A 24,900-nucleotide genomic window follows, 5' to 3' on the forward strand; every position below is an offset into this window, starting at 1 on the left:
TGTTAACCATTCTTTTTCAGGTTACTTCCATTAAAAAAAAAAAAAGCAAAAAGGAATAGACAAAATGAAGGTCTGACAGCCCCCAATTTGAGATGACCAGATATTTTCCAACCAATTGATATTTATGTATCTCAGCTTGTATGTGTTACCCAAAACTTAGAATTATAAATTAAGTCCCGCAAATAGTTCTATCTGATACAATATCTGGAAGTAAAATTTCATCAGATTTTAGTCATATTTGCTAAATATTTTGTAAATATTCATTTATTGACTTCTATCCACTATCCTGTTTCAATTCAACATGTGTATTGTTATTTGCATTGAGTGATTTAAGACTCATTCATATGAGCTCTTGATGTTTTTATAAATTAATTTTTAAGAACTGGCTTGATTCCAAATAAACATTAAAAGACAGTGGTGGCAATGACAGTGACACCAGGTCTATGTATAAGTTTGTCCTTCATAAATTTGAAACAGATTTTAATTAGTACCCTGAAAATTCACCTGGTGAATCTTGCCTCCTTTACTAGTGAACTTGAAAGTAATTGTAACTGGAGGAGCAGAAGCTTATTATTTGCCGAAAAAGGAAGCAAATGTTTAGTCTTTGTGTGTTTGATTCACTCATGAAAAACAACCACCAGGAAATTATTATTGTGGAAGCCTGAAAATTATTCTGGGCAAATAGTGAATATATACACACACACACACACACACACACACACACACACACACACACACACACATATAAATATATATACACATATGTTATACATGTATGTATAAATGTATATGTATGTATTAGAGAAGTGGCACTACAAGTCATTTTTTGAAGTTTTTAGTGCTCTATCAACTCTAAAGATATCACGTGTATTTCCCATAAAAGAATCAAACATCCTTACCAACACAATTTCAACATACATCTTAAATCAGTAAATTTTTGCCTTATATGATAAATGTTTCTGTGTATGTAAATGATGTTTCCACATAGCATTATTTTTTTTTCACAATTTTTAAATTTTTATTGGTACAAATATGAGTAACTTAGAGAAAAATGTATTTGTTCACATTAAATGGGAATAATCATCCAGTTAAATCAAAAGAGAACCAATAAAATTGTGAAGTCTTCAGATTTACTATAGTAAAAATCAAAACAAAACTGACAAATGAATTTTATTCTACTCATAGGTCCGTAAGAAAAAAAGAAACATACTTAAATTGAGGGTTATTTTTTCTTAACAGTCCCAAACACTATAGATCTTCAAGAATATGTTTTCATTTCTTTGTTTATTGTAGCCATTCCTTTTAATAGCAACACATGTAACCATGGTGGAATGGTAAGCTTAACCTTGCCAAATTTTCTTTCTACTTCATACAATGAAATGAATCCTGAGAAACATTTATGGTTGAAAAGTGTTAAAATAAGTAACACAGTATGTACACATTTCAGATTTCCTGACTGTATTTTGCCTTACAGGTGGTATTTCAATCTCACATGTGAGGTCAAAATTAAGACGGCATAACACATTATAAACAGACTTCTCCACCCTGAGTGTGACTCTCAGCCTTTGTGTGGATTCTGGATGACGGTAACCATATGGGGGGAAGAAATATAAAAGGGGCTAGCTAAAGGATTTTTGAGGATAGCAACATGCTCAAATTTCCGCTGTCTCTGCTCTGTGGCTCCTGAGGAACTTCACAAACCCAGTGAAGTTTCCAAGTATGAAGAATTTTTTTTTTAAACCAAAATGGTAGCAATCCACCTCTTGACATTTTGAATTGCAATTCCTACAAACTGATTTATGTTTTAAACATTGGAGCCCTCTCATTTACCCAAATAATTCTATGGAAGAGTATATAAATAAAAAAATTAAGTGCCCTTTATTTTTAAAAATTATCTTACCAATTATATGCCACAGAAGTACAGTAGTATCTCTAAATTTTTATTAAACTTATTAATAGGCAAATATGTATAAGTCTAAGTATCTTACCTTCTTCCAGGAAAAATTCTTAATTCCTGAGGTACAATGGTATTCAGTCCAACTTGTTAGTGTAAGTACTTGGACACTTTAAATATCCTATAAAAATAAATGAGTTTATTCTTAAAATTCAATATAACACAAATAATTAGCAATCAGTTAGTATATGCTCCACTTAAAAGTCAGTTTAAATTTCTTCGAACAACCTCTATATCTTGTGTAGGATAATGTAATGTATGAAGGTAAAGGAATTATGGAAGGCAAGTACTGAATTTGACAAACATTTTACTCTGGCTCATCCAAACAAAGGATAATTTGTAATTACTAATTGGATTTGAGGTACTTTGAAATAATTCATTATTTAGGCTCTGACTCTACTAAAGAATAACTGATTCATTTGAGAATTAGGTGAAACACTAACATATTCTATTGATTTGCCCATAATACTATGATGTCATTAACATTTTTCACTGCTGATGATGAAAGGCTCACACTGACAACCCAGCTAAGCAGTAATTTCATGGCACTGTTAGCAAATAACTGGATTTCACTTAGCTTCTCCTTTTTTTCTGAATAAAAGAAATGTACCAAATATTTAAAGTAAATAGAAATTTTAAATAAATGAATTTTTCAAACACGAAATTTAAAAAGTGCTTTGGAAAATTTCATTAAACTAAAATAGGTGCTTTGTAACATTAATTGTACACATTTCATATTTGAATAAATAATATAAACAACTTAGAAAACAAAATAAAGACAATTCAAAGCTTAGCCAATGTATTAATATTTTGCCTTTGGAAAAAAATGTATAATTTGGTCAAAACAAAAAATATGCAACGGAGATTCATTAGCTAATTTATTAACCTTATTAAACATTTTAATCTTATTAAAGTAAAACACCAATAAAATGATACAGGTTCTAAAGTAGTATTTTTTTTCCAATCCTTTTTTAACCATGCTATTTCATGAAATATAGAATATTTGTATATTACCATATATTTAAAAAATAGAATATATTATCCTACATGTATTTTTCAGCAAACATTTATTGGATCCCTTGCTGTGTGATAGGATTAGATAAAATTTAGTGAGTTGATTTAAGCAAAGAATTTATGCTGGGTGTATAGGTAAGTTATCAGAAAATGGTACCCAAAATGTATATATAGGCATTTAAAACTCAAATATCAATACCATACCAAACCGCCCTTGGAAACATGCATCATGAGATGTTAAAATTATTTGAAGGTAGTGATTAAAAGGAAAACAAGTTCTTTGTGGGACAGAAGTCAGTCAACTGAGGAACTAGGATTTTTGAAGACTCATCAGGGTGGATATTGGAATTGCCATCATATATGACAAGAATGGAGTTGAAGAGAGTAACAGTAAGCTACAGCTAAAATCTCAACAAAAGAGGGGGAGTCTGAAGTTGGTGGAACATTTCTCTAAGGAGTAGTAGCAGAGAATATCTACCGATGTCTGGACAACATGGCTAGGAGATTTTAGGGAGGAGAAACTATATTGCTCAGGAATCGGCAGTGAGGAGCAAAGAACATCATCCCAATCCCAATCTCTCCCAATCTCAGTGATTTAAGTGGAGTGTGAGAGAAATATCCTTTTTTTTCTTTTTTTTTTTTTTCCTGAGATGGAGTTTTGCCCTTGTCACCCAGGATGAAGTGCAATGGTGCAGACTTGGCTAACTGCAACCTCCGCCTCCTGGGTTCAAGCGATTCTCCTGCCTCAGTGTCCCAAGTAGCTGGGATTACAGGAGCCCACCACCATGCCTGGTTAACTTTTGTATTTTTAGTACAGACAGGGTTTCACCATGTTGGCCAGGCTGGTCTTGAACCCCTGACTTTGGCCTTCCAAAGTGCTGGGATTGCAGGCATAAGCCACCTCGCCAGGCCAAAATATCCACCTTTTAAAAGCTGGTGTGTGATGCAGTCATGAGGCTTCATTTGGGATGATGATAAGGGGGAAATTTACAAAAGTGAAAGATAAAAGGACTTTGTTGGTGAGCTCCAGAGAGGACACTGAAAGGGAAAATTAGAAGATGAGTACAGTCTTAGGGATCAGGAATGATTTGAAAGTTCTGAGTTCCTTCTGGTGACTGACATAAAATGAGAAAGTGAACATGATGAGTTAAGTCCTATTTTTTCCTCAACAGACAATAGTGATGGCTATGAAGATCAGTTGGGGCAGAGAGGTGGTTCTAAGGTCATGTCAGGAGTGTTCGATTGCTTAGGTGTCCATTTAACTCTTGATGATGGACCTCTTTGACCCAGCAAAGGGTGTGTAAATTCCTCTTGACTTCTATTGATGGACACTTCTAGGCTAGCAATGGGTCAGCCTTTCTACCTTGACCCTAACCAGCAGTGGCCTGTAGAAGAACATACACCATGTGTGGGCTTCTTTCTACATACACAGTGTTATGAAATAACAGGTCAGAAGGTAGCCCAGTATTCATTTGCTTATGATGGTTACCACAGTCCTCTCTGAATTGGTAACATTTTTTCTGAGACCTGAAGGAAGACCATGCTGATATTTTGATAAAGTGTTTCCTAAACTGAAGAGGCAATAAATACAAAGATTCTTAGACAAGATCATGCATTAGCTATTCCACAAACAGCAATAAAGTCAGCAAGCAATGAGTGAGAGAAGGGTGATGAGAGAAATATGAAGATGTAAAATAAAATGTGGTTATAACTGCAAACCAAATTTAAATAAGAAGGTAAACTACAAACATTGGCAAGATCTATAATACAATTCCTACTTAAAAACAGTGCATTGATCAAATAAAAATATTGTAGAAAACATACATAAGTTACGTAAAATATAATTAAAATAGCCCAAAACACAATAGAGGTTTTAACTATTTTAGGTATCTCTACTTCACATTGAGTCAATGCAGTCATCATATTGGTTGAAAATATCACTCTAATACACAGAATATTGTTCAATCAGTAGGATAATGATAATTAGAATATACTTGTTTGACAAGAAAAAAACATACATTTCTCTAATAATGTAGAGAATCTGCTGGTACAAATGAGTTTTTCACCTATCTCTGGGGAAATTATATGAGCCAAGCAGGTACCTGCAGATACAAAACAACTGATTCAACCTGACAGTTTTTTTTTTTTTATTCACACCATATAATTTTTCTTTAAAAAAAAAATCTGTCAAAAGAGGTTCCATTAGTGTCAGGTAAAGATTCCTAACAAGCATACTTTTAACTTGTTCTAAAATGATAGTAACAAGTAAAACTTAAATGGGAAATTCCTATTACAAATAGATGGTAATTCTTTATCTTATCTACTTCTTTTCTTTGATCCTGGTATTCTCCTGGAAGTTCTAAAGGAGTTGTGACTTTGACAAATCTGATGTCTGCTATTTCTTACAGGGCTGTACTAAGAAGAAATAAAACATACTCTACTCTGTACTTGTTTTCATTAAGCAGTGATTTACTAGCAGTTAGAATTGCAACGTACGCTGGTCGTTTTCTTTAAAAGTAATATAGTGAAATTATTGGAAAGACTTAAAGCTGTATTGCTAGAAAAATTCATTCCAAATTTAAGATATTTCCCTCCTTCTCTTCTCTCCCTCCATCTCTCCTTCTGTTTGTCTCTCATAAGAAGGTGGGAAGATGAGGTAATTTGGGCAATAGATATGAATAAATTAAAAGGTAACCAATTAAGGTTTAATTTCATTTTACATGCAGATTTCCAAGTGATATTTATTAGTATTAGTAGATATATACATTTCTAATGACTTGAATTTGTTATACCGAATATTGCATATATATACTAAAGTTACACAAATTTAAGTAATTTCAAACAAATCTTTAAACATACAATTTCAACATTTTATTAATACACTGAAAATACTTACTAAACATACTATATAAAGCAGTTTTAGGTGCCAAATTAAATTAGACTTAAAATTAAAATATAACTTTCTGGCTGGCTGGGACTTGTTTTTTATTTGCTTCCACATCCACAGTGAATACAACAGTGTCCTTCAGGAAGCTGCATTAAAAAATATCTAATGAATATACATTTTACATAAATATCTCTATTAGAATAAATGTATGTATTTCAGTAAATGAAGAAATGTGCTCCCATCTCCTTTCCTTTATTTTATAGAGGGAGTCACACATATGAGTTAGTACATCGTAATATAATGTGATAAGTAAAATGATGGCCATATATGCTGAATGCTTAGCAAACGTAGAAGTAAGAATCTAAATAAGACTACAAGGTTGTTTGTGCTCTGAAGTCTATGAAGAGAAGGTTAAAGATGAATGGTAAAGATTTATAGTACACACTTCAGGGGTTGATATATACATTAGGCACCATAGAACATTGCTCAGGGAAGGCAAGTACACTTTTCCATACCCAGAAAAATATTTAAATTGTGAAAAATATGTTGGTTTCTAGGATATGAAAAAGATATGTAAATTAAAAACTAAGAAACATTTAATTAAATGTCTATTAATTAACCTCTCAAACTTATCAGTTGCTAAATTCAAACCTTTCATAGTTAAGATTTTCACCCTTTGCAAGTATCTCCCAATAACAAAAATAATTATTTTTTACGATTACAGATAATTGTAATGAAGTGAAAACACACATTTATAAAGTCCTTTCCAATTTTATCAAACATGAAAACCCATAATGCTTAATATTGGGCAAAGGTAAATTTTCACATATTTAAAATATTATGAGGTGATGCCACCAAAACAATAAATGACACCTAGGACATCAGAACACCTACAACACCTCTGTATCATCTTCCAAAAGGTCTGAGATTATAATCTATTATTTTTCCTAATATCTTGCTAATATGTTGCCAGCCACCCCGAGTGAATCTCAACATCATCTTGTCTTATACTGCCTCTGACACAAGCTGAAAATAAATGTAATTGGTCATGAATGTATATGGCATCTTTTAAGTCAGCAACTTCTAAATCTAAATTGTTGTTAATGGTCTCTAGAGCAGAAACATGAAAATCAAAATTTCATCATTTTTATTTTTCAGTGAGATCATAAAGAATTTACAAATAGAAAATTAACATATGTTCCCTTCTTTAAGATTCTTTAGGAAAACTGCTGCCTTGAATAAACTTTCTAGTGTCTTTTTCAGCAGACTTTAAATCAGCCTGGACAAATTTCTTGGGACAGTTTTGGTTCATGAAAAGGTCATGAAGAAATCCCCAGTGGTAACAGATTATTCCTAAAGACTTGTTAAAAAATTACACTAAAACAAATTTCCCTTAGCAAATAAACAGAAATTCTAAAAACTATTATACAACTAAAATAACCTGGAGCTTAAATACTTGAGTTTATTCATATATGAAGATCTCATAAACTTTCACACATATGCACTTTATAATATTTACACATTATTTACATGTATATACACCTTATGAAACATACAATATTAAATACATAATGCATATCCACAACACATATGCGTATGTACAAACTTGTGTGCTTGTACACACATGCTGTGTACACACACACTCTTTGGAGAATCCTTTGCTGATTTGTATATGCTTTTCTATCATTTTAATTAGGTAACTTTTGAACCTAAATCACCCAAGTGCCCAAGTGTTCAGTACCACCAACATTTCTGGAATCCCTATTTGTTTCAGAAGATATTTTGATGTTCATATATACATATATATTCCCTTATTGTGAATATATGACTCCTGATAAGACTTTAAATTTTTTTTTTTTTTTTTTTTTTTTTGAGACAGAGTTTCGCTCTTGTTACCCAGGCTGGAGTGCAATGTCGTGATCTCAGCTCACTGCAACCTCCACCTCCTGGGTTCAGGCAATTCTTCTGCCTCAGCCTCCTGAGTAGCTGGGATTACAGGCACGCGCCACCATGTCCAGCTAATTTTTTGTATTAGTAGAGACAGGGTTTCACCATGTTGACCAGGATGGTCTCGATCTCTTGACCTTGTGATCCACCCGCCTCGGCCTCCCAAAGTGCTGGGATTACAGGCTTGAGCCACCACGCCCGGCCAAGACTTTAAATTTTTCTATTATTTCTTAGCTAAAGTTATGAACTTTGGTACAAACATTATGTTGGAACCTTCCTAATGTTTGCACCATTTCCTAAAATTATTTGTAGTACAGTTTTATTATTTTTCTCTTTGAATTATGTTTAAAATATTTCTCTTTAATCACACTATCCACTTTAATTATATTATGTATTGATATTTATCATTACTTTTTGAGAATATCAGCTTGATGTATTTTAATTACTTATTTTTTCTAAAGTTCTATTGTCATTTTAATCCACAGATTCCAACTTTGAATGTAAAACAGCCAAAATCATAGGAAGTGTAAAATTATGCTTCTATAAGCCCTCTCACCTAAGCTATTTGTTTTGTAATTCTGTAGAAAAAAATACTGATTCATAGTTCTTTGGGAACAAATCAAGTTAATTACTTAAGTTTCCTCCTCTGTGGTCTTAATCATTTTAACAATAGGTTTTCATTCTTTAAATTATCTGATAAGAAACTGGTATTTTTTTTTCTTCTTCAGTTGGATGGCAACATATAGAGTTTTACACTTAAGGTAATAGATGAAACTTTGGTTGTTGAATGAGTTTATTATAGCAAGGTCTGGAAGTGTATGCCCAAATGTGGCTTATGATGAGTCAAAGAGATTATCCTTTTACTGGTATAATTTTTACCCGTCCTCAACATTTTTACCCTTCCTATGTGTGTCTGATAGCTTCTCAGGTTCATTCTAAAATTGGTCGATGTCCTAGACATTTTGATAGTCTGATGTCTATAAGAGCCTCTCAGAATCCAGTAAGTGAGTCTATTCAGTTTTGGAATTAGTTAAAAAGGTAAAATGTTAATTAAGGTACAGACTGTCATAATCAATGATTTAGTTCTTTAGTAACATCAGAGATATAAACATTATAAACAGACATCCCTGCAATAGGATAAGACTTTCCACACCACTTATTTTATACTTAGTCATATGACTTATGTAGGATAATAGGACATGACTACAAGTAACCTGTGCCACATCTGAGCAGAAGCTTTAAGTGCCAGCTCATTGTTCTGCCTTGCTCTTTTCATTTTGCCATAAGACTATGTCTCAGATTGGGGAGAGTTCTTCATTTTAGAATGATGTGTAGAGCCAAAGCTGTCCACGAGAGACATATAGGATGTGCAATATATAAACTTTGTTATAAGCTATATAGATGTTGAGATCATTTGTTACCATGGTACAACTTATTTTATACTCACTGAAATATGCAACAGAAAGTGCACAGATGCAAAAGGTGTATACAAGACAGCATATCAGAGACAATAGTTAATTTTGCTCAGTGAAGCAATGCTTGCTTTAGAGAGGATTGACTTTATGCTGTATCTGCCTCATTATAGCAAGAATGTTGGGAAATTGGCAGCTAAGACTCGATTAGAGAGTCATTTTTGTCAAGTAAAAGCTGGTTTTTCTTAAATATAAAAGGGAAGAAAATAATGCAAAACTAATGAGGAAAGTAATTTGATTTGTTTTAATCTCATAATAAATCCAACATAGTACTATAAAATCACAAAAAATAAATAACACGTCAACTGAAAATATCATCTGGAAAAGCTTTTGGTTTGCTATGAATAATTTTCTACTCACTGTTCTAGCTGGTGGAATGAGATCAGCAAGTCAATCATTTCCAAAAAGGTAATTAACTTTACCAAAATCAAACTCCAAAACATTAAACATTATATCAAGCTGAAATTTAAAGATTATAAATGTAATCAGTAAATTTGTCAGCTCATTAACAGGTAGAATATGGAATAGCAAAAGATTCGGCTGGAGAGGACATGAAATATTCTCCTCCAGATATTTTTAACTTTTGAAAATCTTGGTTTCATTAATGACACTACAACTGCAGGCACAAACTCAATGAAGGAAAGACCTCAATATACAAAATTCTACACATTTTCTCTGTCTCCTTGGATGACTGGCACAATAATAATACACAGGATTTTGAGCTCTATTTTTAAAATAGCAGGTATGACTATTAAGTCCTATAATCATAGGATAGAAACAAATAATAAAAAGTCATCTAGATGGTCCCTGATTAAAACTAGACTTCATGTAGTTTATCTTTTTATTAACCAATTATGTAAGCAATCTTTGGTGACTTAAATCTTTCTCAGAATTCATCCTCTCTTTAAAAAAAAAAGTTGAATCTGATAAATGCAATAAACTATAATTCTTGTTCTAAATAACTGAATTTAGCAAATGTTTCAGTAGATATATGGTTAAGAAATTCTGGGGAGGGATAGCAAAAAAAATTCATAAAATTTTATAAAAAGCTTATTTTAACTATATTCAAATAGATTACTGTGACACCTATATTTTATATTATGATGTTTTGATGCCATTTAATTTTGACTACAAAGTCACTCAATAATCTGATTATTAATCTAAATATATGCATTGGATAAAATGGTAGGGATTACTCTTTGTCACATTTTATAACTAGGTATTTTTGTATTACTAATATTTTTTTTATTTTAAAATTTTGTCTTTCTTCTTCTAATTTCATTTTCCTTCCTCTTTTGTTATTTATAAAAAGAATGGGAACAGTGCTGTACATTTGTAGTCCCAGCTACTCAGGAAGTTGAGGCAGGAGGATTTCTGGTGTCCAGGAGTTCACTAAAAGGCCAGTCTCCACAATATGGGAAGACTCCACCTCAAAAATAAATAAATAAATCCTCCCTGTTTTCAAACTAACTTATTTTATCACCTAATTTTTTTCATTTTAATTTGAGAGAAGTTAACTGTGATAAAACTGCTCAAATTAGAAAGATCACTGCTTAATTTATCATGTACAATTTTTAACTTACAGCGTAAGTATTGTAACCAAATTAAATCCAAAGTAAGCATCAATATAGAGTTACTTGGAAAAAATTAATTAATATTTTCAAGTAATAATAATTTACAATCCTTAAAATGAAATAAAGACATTTCACAATGCACAAAACAAATGCACACAAAGTAAAAATTCACTTACAACCATACAAAAAATTTTAGTTTTGGGATCATACATAATATATTACCACCCTATGAAGTCAGCCATTAACAAGATAAAAGAGTTGCTATAAGTCTATATATTAAAATTATGCTTGGAAGCATTGAGAGAGGGAGAGAGGGAGAGAGGGAGAGAGAGAGAGAGGGAGGGAGAGAGAGAGGGAGGGAGGGAGGGAGGGAGGGAGGAAGAGGGGGAGAGGGGAGAGAGAGAGAGAGAGAGAGAGAGAGAGAGAGAGAGAGAGAGAGAGAGAGAGAGTGATTTACCATTTAAGAGCTCCTGTGAATCTTCTCTCCTATTACTTGATTTTTGTATACAGTGGATTTTTTTATCTTCCATAATCACATAATATTACTTTATTTTAAAGCTATAATCCAGAATTTTTTCCAAAACTGTTAGTGGTCAAAGAAAATAAAGAACTAAGAGAGGTGTGGGGTGCCCACAATCAAGCCGATTAAACTGCAGGATCTGCGGTTTGTCAAAAACCTTTTTGTTGCCTCACATTTTCTAAAAATGGAAAAGGTGAAGCTGTCACAAGTAGCAGGTTCCAAGTAAACCAGTATGCCTAACACAAAGCTCGTGATAACAGCAACATTTTTTTTTTCCACACATAAGGAAATTCTACTATTAGCTGGTACCTATCATCATAATAGGGCACTTCTCCATATTAATGTGAGATTCAGCTTATGGACCTTAAAAACTCTTTCTATCCCTCAGGCTACATTTGTCCCAAAGAAGCATAGTCACAATGTAGCCTTGAGGGACTTTTACACAAAACTTATAGTAGTATACAGATTCTTTCCTTGGAAAGAAAAAATATAAAACAAAACTGGGTCACTAATGGTGATTGTTAGTACAGTAAAACTAAGAACACGCCATTATTTTTCTTATTATACTCTCTGACTTTGTAGAGACAGAAGTGCTCTGTGTAGAGAATTAAATATGGACTATATGATAGTCACACATGATGCTATGTATCAATGACAGCATACTCTATCAAAATTCATTTATTTCTATCCCTCACTCTATCTAGGTGTTGCAAGTAACAGTCTAAGTCTTTTTATATGTGTGTGGAATAGAGCTTTATCATAAGATTGTTTCATTTTTTTTACATTTTAACTTATATTTTTATAAAATCTCTCTTTACCTAAATATCACTATCTCTCAGCTTAAAATATTAAAAACAAATATAACATGATTTTATTGATATTATTCTTCATTTTTCCAGGCATCTGCCTTTCCTATTCTAAAATTTGTGGTATATTTCACATTCATTATACTTGACTACTCCTTGTCTCAACATATTTCATCAGTTATTGTAGTTGCTGAGTTGCCAATAAATTATTTAACTGAAATAACTGTTCTCCGGTGGACAGCATTTCTTAGGACACACTCCATGAAAATGCAACTACTTTAGGAAGTCTTGAAAATGCAAAACTGTATCAAAAATAGCTGATTTCTAGGTAAGCTTTGAAAAATATTGTTTAAGGTGTATTTGTTTCTTAAAATTCAATTTATCTAGAGATAATTGGTATATTGTTATACCATAAAAACAGCATGAATAATAAAATAAGCAAAATAAACAAACAAAAAAAGAGAGTTGTTCATAAAATGTTTTAGGTCATCTCTAGGCCTCCATTTTTTTCATCCATTAAAATGAATAAATAATAACAAATTCTCAGGCATTTAGTAAATATTGTTCTTTTTAAACATTTAAAAGAAAAATACGAACCTAAAAAATAAAAATATACATTTTTATATTTAGTACCATGATTACTTTAGCTATTAAATGGCAAAACCAAATTGATAATCACCAACTGTTAATAATGATAATTTGTGATGACAATTTTGAAACACAGTTTAAATAAGGAAACCATTTAAGGTTCTGTGTTTACAACATGTGTGAATAAATGATTTCTTGGTTTTATCCTCAATGAGATTTATAGAATAGAGTTGATGGATCAGTGGCCGTTAAAAGCCTTTCCAGTACCCTTATCTTACTCCATATTTTTTAACAGCCACACTTTCTTGTAACTTGGGTGATAATATGCAATTCCATTATACCCAGATACCATCTAACCAATTTGACTAAAATCTAACAACTTGAAAATCAACATTATACATTTAGGCATGGTCTTAGGAATGCATTGCTTAGAGATATTTATGTAAATAGCTATCACAAATGATATAAACTCACCAGATAATGCAAATAAACAAGGCTAATGAAACGGGAACTTTAAGTTCATGGGACTTATTGTCTCCTAATATACTACATAGATGTTGATTAGTGTAGCAATTCATCATTCATCAGTCTCTAAGGCAAGAGGTAAGTGTAACTGCAGCTACTATTACTGGATGTTTATCATAATTCAAGGACTGTTCAAAGCACCTAATACTTATTGGTTATTTTAATAACTGTTACATTTCAGTGAGTTTGTTACTTTTAACTCACTGTACAGGTAAGAAAACAGAAGGAGAGAAAGCTCAATGGATTTGGATAACCAGTGACAATATAGAATATTATTTAACCTGATTGAAAAGATTCATATCTTAATCAGGAGGCTCTGTGGCCTTTGCATTAATGTTGTGATAGGAACATTTAGAGGGAAAAAGAAAGCTGGAAGAGTAAAAAGACCAGAGTTCTCAGCTCACTGATGCTATGCTCTGAGAAAGGTCAATTTTTGTTAAAAAAAAAAAAAAGGCAAATGTGCTTTTGTTGAGTAAGTCTGGCGCACCAAACAGGAAGGGGGCAGGGAGTAAAGAGGTAGATTATATCAAGGATTTACTTCAGTAGCATAATAATTTCCTTAACTTCTTCAGTAAAAGTTCCTAATAATCCCAAGGCTTATTAGCCAGGAATTCACAGGCCACCAAGAATTCCATGTAAAATTCACCTGCTGGATGAACTTGCATTGGAAACATTTTTTAAGAAAATTTAACTGAAGATCGTCATTTCCTTCATTTATAAAAATAAATAACACACCACAGCAGTATTAGCAATATTTGTGACATTATCACCAAAATATATTGCATATATTTTCGTATCACATTATACTTCTTTTGTAAATCTTAAAATGTCATTTATACTCATCACTTTTTAAAAGTTGTGTTATTAACAGGTCTTTCACTAGATCCTTTAATGACTTAAACAAAAAGCACATGTATTACTAAATCACAAATTTGTATTTTTCAATATTTTAATAATTTTATAATGGATTTTCCTTGTAACACTATATATTTTATATTATGCATTTAAAATTCAGCATTCTAAGAAGTGGTTCATAGAATACATCAGACTGCCAAAGACAAGAAAATAAAGATTTCTTGTTGCTAAACCCAAATTAGGAGCCCAACTGATAGCAAGGGTTTCAGTTGAACCACTTCTCTGTTACCATATCTGACAGTGTCACACTTCTCTTTCTTATTTTCTGGACCCACACTAAGATGATGATAATGGAAACACTGATTCCTTTGATCACACAACAAGACAACTTGCTAATGAATGTAATATCTTACAGTCTTCATAATACCCTACAGGGATATTATATATATATATGTGATAATCTTGTTCCTTCCATAAGAAAATAATTTTTTGTCTCTGGGTACTATAATTTATTACCTTTTTTGTCCATCTTAAATTAGTCCTCTAGGTATAGACTTTTTGTTTACTGTATCAGGATATTGTTAAAATAATATGTTTCTTCCAGTACAATGAAAAAGTTAAGTTTCAGCAGGAATTCCTCCAAAGAATTTCTAAAAGCTTATTTTAAAAAATCTGGCCGGGTGCAGTGGCTCACGCCTGTAATTCCAGCACTTTGGGAGGCCAAGGTGTGCGGACCATGAGGACAGGAAATTGAGACCATCCTGGCCAACATGGTGAAATCCCATCTCTACTAAAAATTAGCCAGGCATGGCAGCGCATGCCTATAATCCCAGCTACTTGAACCCTACTGCACTCCAGCCTGGAGACAGACTGAAACTCCCTCTCTCTCTCTCTCTCTCTCTCTCTCTCTCTCTATATATATATATATATATATATATACACATATATATACATATATACATATATATGTAGTTGTTTCCTATGGTTGTGTAATTATATATTTTATATTGCTAGTATCGACTAATAATATTATTGAATGAATGTAGTTGGAAATGTAGAATTATTTGTAAAAAGTAAAAGTGAAATACAACTTCATTTGGAAAAATAAACAAGTTTAAGATATCTTCGTTAGGTCATTTTCTTCATAGAAGGCAAGTCTGTAAGGTACTTTAGAAATAAATTATGATTTTTTTCTGTACATGGGTTATATTCCACAGTAAAAATATAAACTATCTATAATTGTTGAATTGCAATTATTATACAATGTGGAGTGTCATGATGTAATCAGACAGTAGGAGATTTGAAATCACATGAAATTTCTCCAAATTACTTGCTGTGTTACACTATTGCAGGTTGCTTAATCTCTCTGTGACTTCTTTCTTTCTTTTGTAAAATAAGTATGATTATAATTACCATGCAGAATTATCATGAAGATGAAATAATAAGGTATATAAAAATGTCTGCCTCACTGGTATGTTAAATATATAGTGGCCATCAATACTGGTGAATTACCTCACATTAGTCCAATACATGTTTAGCTGATTTTCAATCTTCATTGTTGACTTTAGGAAAGAGTTCTTATTTGATAATAACAAGTGTAATTACAATCATAGTTCTCTAAATTTCAGTTTACGTCAAAAACACCAGGTGATTTGGTCACAATGTATGGAGTAAAGCACATAGCTTTGAAAGCCAAATCCAATTGATAATTCTAATCCCATGGTATAATCATTATTTCTCTATTTTGGTTATTCTAACTGCAGTATTATATATTTAACTCAACAAATATTTATTCATGAAAATTGCTCTTAATTGTATGTTTTTCCAAATTGAATTTACATGATTTGTGAAACAAAATGAACTATAATTATCATTAAAATTAAAATGTTAGGATACTACTTTATGAAAGTACAACAGAGACTAAATACAACTCAATCTTTCTCCACAGTAAAATCAGCAATCAGTTTAAGAAAGTGAAACACACGTGATCTGAGGCCAGACTATCTGGGTTGATATAATGCTCTGCAACTAACTAACTATATAACCTTAGTTTAACTGTATCTAAAATGATTCTAATAAATAGCAATAATATGTACTAGTCCATTCTCACACTGCTATGAAGAAATACTGGTGGCTCACGCCTATAATCCCAGAACTTTGAGAGGCTGAGGCAGGCGGATCATAAGGTCAGGAGTTTGAGATCATCCTGGCTAACACGGTGAAACACTGTCTCTATTAAAAACACAAAAAATGAGCTGGGTGTGGTGGCATGCACCTGTAGTCCCAGCCACTCAGGAGGCTAAGTCAAGAGAATCACTTGAACCTGGGAGGCGGAGGTTGCAATGAGCCCAGATTGTGCCACCGCATTACAGCCTGGGCAATAGAGTGAGACTCTGTGCAAAAAAACAAAAAGAAAAAGAAAAAAGAAAATAAATACCAGAGACTGCATAATTTATAAAGAAAAGATGTTTAATTGACTTGCAGTTCGGCATGACTGGGAGGACTCAGAAAACTCACAATCATGGCAGAAGTCACCTCTTCCCAGGGTGGCAGGATGGAGAATGAGTGCAAGTAGGGGAAATGTCAGACACTAATAAAACCATCAGATTTCATGAGAACTCGCTCACTATGACAAGAACAGCATGGGAAAAACTGCCCCCATTATTCAGTTACCTCCCACCAGGTCCCATCCTTGACACATGGAGATTATGAGGATCACAATTCAAAGCAGGCTTTGGGGTGGGGACACAGAGCTGAACCATATCATACTTACTCTACAGTGCTGTAAGAATTAAATGAGTTAATATTGTGGAACAAATGTCTGTCACAGCATCTCACAATAAAATACACTTTTTTCTGTTATGATCATTCTTATTTTAATTATTGATATGGCTTGGCTATGTTCCCCAACAAAATCTCACCTTGATTTACAATAATCCCCATGTGTCAAGGGCAGGGCCAGGTGGAGATAACTGAATCACAGAGTCAGTTTCCCCCTTGCTGTTCTCTCATGGTAGTGAGTAAATTTCACGAGATCTGACAGTTTTATAAAATGGGAGTTCCCCTGAACAAGCTCTCTCTCTTGCCTGCTGCCCTGTAAGATGTCCCTTTGCTCTTCCTTCATCTTCAGCCATGACTGTGAGGCCTCCCCAGCCATGTGGAACTGTGAGTCAATTACACATCTTTTCTTTATAAAGATATGTCTTTATGAGCAGCATGAGAAAAGACTAATACAATTATTTTCAAGCAAAACATAAATTTTAAGAAAGATAAAAAATATTATTTGAAGATTTTAAAAAATGTGAAATCAGGCAGGGTGCGGTGGCTCAAGCCTGTAATCCCAGCACTTTGGGAGGCCGAGGCGGGTGGATCATGAGGTCAAGAGATCGAGACCATCCTGGGCAACACGGTGAAACCCCGTCTCTACTAAAAATACAAAAAATTAGCTGGGCATGGTGGCGCGTGCCTGTAATCCCAGCTACTCAGGAGGCTGAGGCAGGAGAATTGCCTGAACCCAGGAGGCGGAGGTTGCAGTGAGCCGAGATCGCACCATTGCACTCCAGCCTGGGTAACGAGAGCGAAACTCCATCTCAAAAAAAAAAAAAAAAATGTGAAATCACATCAATCATGTTTAAACTCAGTACAGGCTTCCTGAAGGACTTTGCATTTGAGAAGAGGGGCTTCCATTTCTAATACTGAGTCAGAATAGCATGACAGGTATATGTATAGCATGGCAGGTGTATCCAATAGTGCCACACTGCCTAGATTGGAAACTTGATTCTACCATTGCATTCACTGGACAAAATTTGGCAAATGACCACAATTCTGGCCTTTAATTTTTAACCTGTACAGTGAGGAAAATAATAATACACCCCTTGTTAGTTTATAATAAAGATTAACTCACTATTTAAATGAACATGATCAAATACTGAATATGATTAAATGCATAATAAATGCTCCATAAGTATTAACAACAATGCTTTATTTAATGATGTCTGAAAATAGGCTACAAATAGATTGACGTTAATTAAACTAATTGTGTATTTTGTTCTATATTGTAATATTTATATCAATCAAAAGTATCAATACTCAAGAGTATTTGATTTCCTCTTCAAAAGATGCAATTCACTGGGGTAGGGTTGCTAAAGTTTGCTAATATTCATTTTAGCGAAGCTCTTAATATACATTTTTTTGTCACTAATCACTACATAATCAAGTGTGCCACAAATGACAGACAGAGCACCTTCAGCTAAAGCAGAATGTAAATACTATTCTTTTCTTTAAAATAAAGCATTTCTCTGATGAAGAGAAGTCATGTTATTTCCTGAGGGGAAGTTCACAAGGTGGTACTTACAACATGCGAAGAGTGAAAATGAGTAAATTTTGGGGGGAAACACAGGGAAATCCCTGAAATAATAGTATAATATTTAAAAAAAATGCTTCCATGCTAACTATGACCGCTTCTTACAATGAACTATAGAGTTCTTTAAAAATGGAAAGCTTATTCTCTGATTATATTCTGTCATAAATCATATGGACAGATGTGCGCCTTAGTCACGCATCATGGTTGATTACCATCATTCAAGGTTTATGCAACACAGGCTAAGGATTTTATTTTTTAATTTAGAATTTAATTTTCTGATATTATAGCAGACAGAAAGTAATATCCCATGAATTTTTCTTTGTTATAGCACATCTGCACAATAAAAATATTTATGTCAAACATCTTTCTTTGTGACTTTAAAATAATGTATAAATGTGTTTATTCTCTTCTAGAGAGTAGCATATTTAAGTTTTTAAATGTGGTTTAAAATAAAGTGTTTGAAAATTTGCAATTATGTATTACCTTTCCTAGCTGTTAAAATAAATGGTAAATCAACACAATGTCAAAACATGTAAATAAATAACATTATCTGGAGAACTAGTGTTTATCAGTGTGAAGGCTGAGCCAATTTAAATTTCTGGCACCAAGTCTAGGATTTCAGAAAATTACAATGTGTGTGAAGACCTTTTAAATATTGTTGAGCTACAGCAGCCTGACTTAGGTGGGTGGGATAAATCCATAGGGTGATTTTCTTCAAAAGCAAACTCTATAGGACCAGAGTAATCTATTGGAGTTTCCAATCAAACCTTGTTCACTAGTGCAAGTCAGAACTGTTACATAGAGAAGATTAACATGAGATTACTCAATATTTTTATTACATAGAGTTCAGATTTGACACTGGTCATGGATATAAAGTTAATGCTGAATTGGCTTCGGAATTCCAACTCAGGGTTATCTGCCAGCTCCAATGAATGAACAAAAACAAGACTGTTACAAAGCAAAAAGAAAAGAACATATGGCTGAAACAAAGCAAATGCTGTTTTTGGCTGATAAAAAGCAAAATGATAAATATATATCTACACACACACACACACACACACACACACACACATATATATATGGGCAATCATATTTTACCACATTAGAATTCTAGATAACAAAATATGTAATCTTTTACCTTTAATAAGAAAATTCAAAATAATTTCTGAATTTCTTTTTCAAAGAGACTATAATTTATTATGAGTATGTGGTCTTATAATAATTTTCTATTCTTGTGAAAAATACATACCAAAATATGCTTAGCTGAATTACAATATATAGGTGAAAATTGTAAAAAAAAAAGACCTGACTAGAGTATAATCATTAATCACAAAAAATAACTTCATTCTTTCAACATTCAACAAATACTAATTGATTGATAAAAGGTAAAAGGCACGTGTGGTACTGTAGAAAACACTATAATTCGGTAGATGCAATCTATTCCGTCCCTCAAAGAGCTTACATTCCAAAGACAAAAATATACTTTATAAAATATGAAGTGTGAAAACAAGTGGTATATCTAACAGAATAAATGTTACATATTCAAAAACTTATATTTGCCTTTTTAAATAATAGACCTACAGACTGGTCACAGTGGAGAATGTAAATCTGTATCTATCTATCTATATATTTTTTAAACAAATATTTACTTGGGTCAAGTATGGAGCAGGCACAGTTCTGAACTCTGAAGTTCAGAAAATGGATACATGAAGTTCCTGCTCCTATAAAACTTACATTCAAGTGAGAAGAAATAGACAATCAACTAATCAATCAAATAATCAAATTATGATTTTAAAAAATACTACCAAAGTGGGGGAAAAAGAGAGTGATGAGAGGTCCTGTTTTAGATCGGAAGGTCAGGGAGAGCTTCTCTAGAAAGGTCACATTTGCACAAAGATCTGAATGAAGAGAGCAAATCAGCCACAGGACATCTGAACCTGAGACAGAAGAGACTCAGAGTATTCAGGGGGAAGTATTCTAGGAGTAGCAAGGAAGGCTGTGTGGCAGTAGTCCGAAATATGGGACAGGCGGCAGAGGAGATCAGAGATGTATGAGAGAGTCTAACCATCAAGAGACTTGAAGAGTTTCAAGGAATAGGCAGGCCATAAGGAACCTTCTATTTGCAAGGCTTTGAGCAGAGTAGTGAATGATTTGCCCCATTTTATTTTATTTTAGAGAATAAAATATTTAATTATTCAGTAAAAATTTAATATATTCAAAGTATACAGTGATGTTATTTGATATACATATACATTGTTTAATGATTACCACAATTAAATTAACACATACATCACCACTCATGCTGTAATTTAAATCCCCATAACCTGTTCATCTTATAAGAGAACATTTGTAGTCTCTGGCCAACATCTCTCTATTTCTCCACCCACCCCCTAACTGCAGTATCCACTGTTCTACTCTGAGCTTCTATGAGTTTAAGTTTTCAGGTTCCACACATAAGTGAGATCATACAGTATTTGTCTTTCTCTGTCTGGCTTATTTCATTTATCATAATGTCTTTCAAGTTGATCTATGTTATAAAAATTGGCAAGATGTTCTTCATTTTTATGGCTAAATAATATCCCTCTGTGATCTGGCCTACTTTAAAAGAACCACTCTGGCAACATGGTGGTATATGGACTATAGAGCTGCCTATGTAAGCATGAAGATAATTTAGATAGCCTTTACAATAGTTTAGAAGAGAAAGATTCATGTTGGTTGCCTATACAAGGATATTCGTAGTGATAATGGTTAAATAAGTATTTCTGAGCAAATTCCAAATTGATTAATTCTAGTATAAGTAGAAAAATATAAACCAAAATTAAGTGTTTTATGAAGCATAAACAATAAATATTTTCTTGAATTACTTGCTTTTGAATGGTTTGGGTTCTTGGACATATAACTAAAACCCATGGACAATTCAGTTTCACTGTATAGTTAGTGAAAAGATAGAGAGATTAATTTTATTTTGTTAAATTTCCTTGCAAATATTGAATTTATAAATAACATGTATTTACTACATATTTTATGCATATTTATTTGATGATTATTTTTATTTAGTTTTGTGAAAATTTATATGACATAAAAATTTATCCTTGTGTTGAAAATAGTCTGGAAGGCTGTTACAGGCACAATATCATAGACCTGTTTTTAAAATGACAGCTTGTCTGACAACAACAAGCAATGGGAAAAAGACTCCCTATTCAACAAATAGTGCTGGGATAACTGGCTAGCCATATGCAATAGACTGAAGCTGGACCTCTTCCTTACACCATATACAAAAATTAATTCAAGATGTATTAAAGACTTAAATGTAAAACCCAAAACCATAAAAATCCTGGAAGACAACCTAGGCAATACTATCATGAACATAGGAATGAGCCAAGATTTCATGACAGACACCAAAAACAATTGCGACAAAAGCAAAAATTGACAAATGGGATCTAATTAAACGTAAGAGCTTCTGCATAGCAAAAGAAACTAACAGAATAAACAGATAACCTACAGAATGGGAGAAAATACTTGCAAATTATGCACCTGACCAAGGTCTAACCCAGCATCTATAAGGAACTTAAATAAATTTATAGGAGAAAATAATAGATTGTCTGAAATGTGTAAAAGCTGTTGATGAGTTGAGCACTACCCTTAATAGATTTACAATATTTTCAGAAGGGTGAACATTTGCATGAGAGAATTCCAAAAGATCTTTCAAAATAAAATACATAAAATAACTTAATTCTAGGCCATTAGACATGTTCAATGACGTCAGGAAGCAGGTAGTCAGTTTTCACTGGATTAATTAGGGGGCATTTCATTTAAAATAAAGTAGTCCATGATGGGGAAAGGGTGAAAAGAGTGCTAGGAAAGAAAGGAGAGAGATAAAAGGAGGTGGTGGGAGAAAGAAAAGCAGGTAAGTAAAGGTAAGTGGGAAATAGTGAATCTCTGATGTATGCCAAGAATTATACTAGGATTTTTCACATATAGCAAAGTACTATCAAAGAGCATGTGTAATTTCTAACAGAAAATGCATGAGAGCATGCAAAATTATTTTTGATTTTTATAAGATCTCTTAGAATAAGCCTATATGAGATCTTTAAAAATCTACAGAATTATGAATTGTACATTATAACCATCTTTTTTATAGAATGTTTAATTTTTCAAAGTAGCATTATTTTGAACTAGCTCCAATTTTATAACTTTCACCACTGCTAGCTAATGCAAGCAATGTGGCATTTCATCACACATTTCAAGCACAAAAGCATGCAAATGGTGCAAGCTTCAATATAGAAAAGCAGCTATGGAACACGGTCTTTTTGATGAATAGATAATCATTTTTCCTTTTTTAGCTGTATTCCTTTTAGGTAGACTTTTTAGCCAGAGTTAAAATGTAAACTAGGATTAATGCCAATAATGTAATATTTGCATATGTTTTCCAGAAAACTGATAAAACAGAAAGATAATTTATAGTGTTTTCTAATTTATTGGGATAATGGTTGATAGATGACAATTTTGAGTTTATGAATTAAACCTTTATAAGTGGCCACATTTACCTTTCAATAATTAATTTTGTTGTATTGCATACAATTCCTTTTGTACAAGGAAGTGTGTTTGTAAATTATTTTGAAAAAGACAGTGTAATCTTTAGGAATATTACTCAGAAAACCCAAATGAATCAAGTGAATAAGTACTGGAAATAAGATAAGTCAGTTATTATTTATGGCAGACCTATGTGGGCAAAACTATTTTAGTGTTCTCATCTTTACATTTCATAATACTCATCTGCAATGTCACAATACCATTTCATAAATATATGTAAACATGAATGACTCCTTTAACAAGATGTCATAGAGAAAATTCTAACATAATATAAATATTCACTTCTTGAAAAAAAGAAACAGCCAAAGAGAAAGAAAATGAAAGTGCAGGAGACAGAGGAGAAGAGAGACAAAATAGATAGTAATTTTTAGAATAAGAAGCTTCTTATATGAGAAAAGTGTCTTTGAAAAATGCAATGTTGCTTGTAATGCATAAAATATTTGAAGGTTTTTCTTTTCATGAAAAGAAAAACTTATTTACATTGAACCAATTGATTATAACTGATCTATTTCAACAACCTATGATAAATTTATACAGAATGAAAATATCTTTTATTGTACTGACTTTTATTCGTTTTGACTCCCTTTGTTCATTCAATAAATATTTTCTAAGGATTTGGGGACTCTACAAGATACTACTAGAAACACAGGTGTGAATAAAATGCAGTCTCAGCAGAAAAGGAACTCAAATTCTCATGGGAGGGAAAGGTATACAAATTACAAATACATGATGGAAGGAAATGGAAAAAGTTAACTGACTCAAAGACACAGAGTTATACAAAGTGTGGGGGAAATAATTTCAACTTTGTCTCACAGATAATTTCCTAAAAGATGTCATTTTCAACCTGCAAGTTTTTATTTACTTATTCTTATTATACTTTTATAAGTTCTAGGATACATGTGAACGTGTAGTTTGTTACATAGGTATACATGTGCATGGTGGTTTGCTGCACCCATCAACCCCTGGTCTACATTAAAATCTGGAAATTTTAAGAAAAAAAATCAGATTGCATCAGGCAAATGGGAATGTAGTGAAGGGGGTTAAAAGAAATCAGCGACATTTTGGCAGAGGTAACATTATGTATAAGGGCATGAAGGCAGTAAAACATTGAGTGTTCAAGACATTACATGTAATTTTCTGTTTCAAACCAGACATTTTAATGAAACAAGTAGGTAAAATATGAGTTTTGAGAGGTTGCTCAGGGAAGCCAAAAGGTTGAACATATGTGGTCATGGCAAAAGATTCGAGGAAGATTGTAATCAAGAAGAAACATGCACATATCGAAATTTTAGGAAGAACACTCTCCCAGAGTCCTAGAAGAAGGACTGAACAATTAGATCCTGTGACTATTGTAATACTCCAAGTGCACAACAATGAGATTCTAAAATAAGATAGAGACCACAGTTTTGCTTACTACACCCTTATAAAATACAGTGTTACATTAGTTTTCTAATCAAAAATTAAAATAAACATTTAGTGAAAAATAAGAGGGAACTCACTATATAATATTAAAAGCCACTCACACTTCTCTTCATGCCTTCACGTGGGGTCTCTCTGGCCTTGAAATAAATTACTGTCCCACACTGCAAAAATTGTATGGTATTATATGTCTGGACAACTTAGGGCTTGTAACTGCTGGTCTAATTGATGTGTTCCACTATATGATTAATTCAATAATAGTGATTTTGGGCCAATCATAATAATCCATATCAGATACCCCACACTTCTACCTAATAAGCAAAGATAAAGGCATAATCTAGAAAACACAGATCCTCATAAGCAGTAACACAAGTAAAATAAAA

At 32.6% G+C, this 24,900-nt stretch overlaps 1 protein-coding gene across 1 annotated transcript in view; it reads right to left on the bottom strand.

Annotated features, from left to right (window-relative positions):
• Positions 1–24,900, bottom strand: part of SEMA3A (semaphorin 3A) — a 497,295-nt gene that overhangs the window by 331,778 nt on the left and 140,617 nt on the right. The window contains exon 3 of the mRNA XM_064375108.1: positions 1,989–2,075. The gene's annotated coding sequence lies outside the window, so the exon portion shown is untranslated. The remainder of the gene's footprint in view (positions 1–1,988; positions 2,076–24,900) is intronic.

The sequence above is a fragment of the Aotus nancymaae genome, unplaced genomic scaffold, assembly GCF_030222135.1.
Source record: "Aotus nancymaae isolate 86718 unplaced genomic scaffold, 86718_ANA_hifiasm-v0.15.2.pri h1tg000002l, whole genome shotgun sequence".
Lineage (NCBI taxonomy): Eukaryota > Metazoa > Chordata > Mammalia > Primates > Aotidae > Aotus > Aotus nancymaae.